Source organism: Rhinolophus hipposideros (assembly GCF_964194185.1).
Source record: "Rhinolophus hipposideros genome assembly, chromosome: X".
Taxonomy (NCBI): domain Eukaryota; kingdom Metazoa; phylum Chordata; class Mammalia; order Chiroptera; family Rhinolophidae; genus Rhinolophus; species Rhinolophus hipposideros.
This window is the reverse complement of record NC_138046.1, coordinates 19,981,023-19,984,538: the sequence shown is the minus strand read 5'-3', so window position 1 is coordinate 19,984,538 and position 3,516 is coordinate 19,981,023. Positions and strand designations below refer to the sequence as shown.

The following is a 3,516-nucleotide window of genomic DNA, read 5'->3' as shown; positions in this document are numbered from 1 at the left end:
TGTTTTTCTCTTATTCCCCACAGGGCTGGGCACAGAGTAGGCATTCAATAAATATTTCAGTCATGGAGATGTAGTCAAGGTAGTTTTATTAAATGTACATTAAAAAGTTAATGTTATTTTAAATCCTAATACTACCAATCTAGCTATCTAATTTCATTTGGTATGGGGTACAGTTTGGAAGGGTATAAAGAACGTGCATGAGACGGGCCATTGGCTGGCAGGGAAGGTGCGCCAACGCCTGTGGCTGTGGGTGCCAGGCCCCTGGAGCTGAAAAGTTTGGGCGAATGTCTTAGGACAGCTCCTCCCCACTGCTGGACGCCGTCTGCCTAGCTGCTTGCTGCGCTCTTCTGCTGCCTGTGCAGCCCCTCCTCCGAATGGTGTTCATGCGCACATTGCTTCATCACAGGCCCATGGGAGCAGCATTGGGTGGTTTATGTATTTATTTGACAAAAAAGAGCTGTTGCATGATTATTGGTACCTGTATTGGAGAAACATAGCATACAAGCAAGAAGCTTACAGCCTCAGTGACAAAAATTTTTCATCTCAGAGACCAAGAACTCTTGGAGCTCATTATGTCATCCCTTCTTCTCCAGAGAGAAGATCCAAAAATTTGCAATCGAAGATCTCTTCATCTTATTGATAAAGCCACTAATAAGCCATAATGTCTGTCAACGTCAACTGCAGCGTGTCAGGCCAGTTCTATCATTATGAGATGGCCAGTATGATCACCAAGGTTGAGGGCAAAGGAAATGGAATTAAGACAGTTATAGTCAACATGGTTGCGAAGGCACTTAATCAGCTTCCAACATATCCTACCAAATATTTTGGTTGTGAGCTGGGAGCAAAGACCCAGTTTGATGTTAAGAATGACCATTAAAAGATGAAATAGGACCATTTGTGGCAACATGGATGGATTTTGAGAATATAATGTTAAGCGAAATAAGTCAGACAGAAAAAGCAGAGAACCACATGATTTCACTGATATGTGGTATATAAACCAAAAACAACAAAAGAACAAGACAAACAAATGAGAAACAAAAACTCATAGACACAGACAATAGTTTAGTGGTTACCAGAGGGTAAGGGGGGTGGGGGTTGGGAGATGAGGGTAAGGGGGATCAACTATATGGTGATGGAAGGAGAACTGACTCTGGGTGGTGAACACACAATGGGATTTGTAGATGATGTAGTACGGAATTGTACACCTGAAAATATGTAATTTCATTAACAATTGTCACCCCAATAAATAAATTTAAAAAAAAGAATGACCATTATATTGTCAATGAATCTCATGAGGCAAATAAGCTGCAAGGCATGTTGTATGGATTCATTAAAAAATTTGTTCTCTGTCCTGAGTGTGAGAATCCTGAAACGTAGCTGCATGTCAATCCAAAGAAGCAAAAAATAGGTACTTCTTGGAAAGAAATGTTTGATATGCATCAGAACTCTGCACATTCATTCTCAAAAACCAATCTGAGAATAGTGACAGTGATGCAGGAAAGAAAGAAAAGGAAAAGAAAAGTAGAATGGGCAAAGACAAGGAAAAGGGCTCTATGTTCAGCAGTGAGACATTACCCCCATCACCACCAAATGAAATCAGTCCTCCACATGCTGTGGGAGAAGAACAGGATGGTGATTGGGGGAAGAGTACAACCGAGGAAGCTCAATGGTGCAGAATGGATGAAATAAATCAGTGACCATGCAAAAGATCTGATATTCAGCGATGATTTGGAAAGGACTGTTGAAGAGTGGGTCAATATCCTGTTTGATTTTGTTAAGAAAAAGAAAGAATAGGGTATTACTGACTCATCTGACAAGAAAATTGTTGCTTGAGCAGAAAGACTGGATGTAAAAGCTATGGACCCTCTTGTTTTGATTGAAGTTCTTTTTAATGAGAAGATTAGGGAACAGATTAAGAAATACAGGCACCATTTCCTACAATTTCGTCACAACAATAAAAAAGCTCAATGGTACCTTCTTCATGAGAGTGTGTGGTAGCAATGCATCAAGTTCAGCTTATCTCCAATATTCTACTATCTTAAAGGAGATGTATGACACAGACCTTTTGGAAGAAGAGATCATCAGCTGGTCAGAAAAGGCCTCTAAGAAACATGTGTCAAAAGCACTTGACAAAGAGATTCGTGTCAAAGCACAACCATTTATAAAGTGGTTGAAGGAAGCAAAGGAGGAATCTTCAGGTTGTGGAGATGATGAAGATAATATTGAGATGATGTATTCGAAGACTGCCAGTGTACCGAAAGTTGTAGCTGTGAAGTATGACAAGGATGATGACATTGATTTGATGCTATTTAAAGGGGTGGATGTAGCCCAGCTTAACAGTATAATGCTGAGAATCTTTCTGCATCATCAGCCAGAAGTGCAACGTGTATGTGCAAAAGCTAAAATGGCTTAACATCATGCTGCACTTCCTACTAAAAATGTATTACTATGAGTGGTCTGTAATTAAGCCCAAGGAGACATCTAGGGAATCCATAGGCATATTGGTGAGCAGATGTAGTTTGCTTATTTGTAGCATGTTTCTTTTGGAAAAATTAGTGGTGGACACATTTGGATCACATTTATGCAGTTTTAAAAATAAAGATTTGATTTTGGTTATTCTTCAAATCTTTGGCTCTGAATGACTTAAGCTGAAATAATTGACTCCTTTTAAAAATGTTGTACCATCATTTAACATGATAGGATTCTTGGAATCTGTCAGAAATTGTTAGATGCTAAGAATGTAAAGAGGTCTTCAGCAGAATGTAAACCTAAACTTATTTGTAATACCTATGCCAGCCATTAAGAAATGCAGTACTTTTAAGTCTTATCTCTACTCCCTCAAATTGGCATCTGGTAATGTACATTCTTACCATGCCAAGGTGAACTAATAATCAAATGACAGTGTAACACCTTTATCTTACTTAAAGTAAAAATGACTAAGTGTCCTATAAATAATTTTAAGAGTAGGTTTTGAAACTTGAAGTGTGTTTTTTCAGTTCAGGTACACTTGCCCCAAATTGTAGTCTTTGAAGTCATGTGTATTGCACATTGGATGAGCCAGGGGAATCAATATGTTAACAAATAAGAATTTTATGTATATGTAGCTATTGCTTTGTGTTGAGAGAAAACGCTCAAGCTTTGGGATATGATTAAATAGTAAGCTGTATGATTTTATTTGGGGAAAGAAGGAAAAGGTGTTTAATCTCAAGTAAAAACAGCATAATTTTTCAGCTTTTACTCTTATGGTTTAAAGTACAATTTCAAAATGTTTAGACACACTGTGTATTTTGTTCAGTGTGGATTTTCCCTGATACTATAACTTGTTCTTTAATGCCTTTTACATTTCGACACATAACTGCTTTTTAGGTTTGGGTTGCTCTCTTGCCAAAATAAGTGTTACTATGTCTCAAACTTGATTTTCCCCCCAAAATGTCTCATTTAAAAAGAAAGCTAAAATTGTACTTGTAAGTCAGAGCCTATATTTTGGTGTAAGACTTAACGTTGATACCGTGCTAA

At 38.0% G+C, this 3,516-nt stretch overlaps 1 pseudogene across 1 annotated transcript; it reads left to right on the top strand.

Annotated features, from left to right (window-relative positions):
* Positions 1-661: 661 nt before the first annotated feature.
* Positions 662-2,413, top strand: LOC308494974 (eukaryotic translation initiation factor 5-like; annotated as a pseudogene). The gene is made up of 2 exons: positions 662-865; positions 1,264-2,413. The product of its transcript is annotated as a eukaryotic translation initiation factor 5-like (transcript).
* Positions 2,414-3,516: the final 1,103 nt, after the last annotated feature.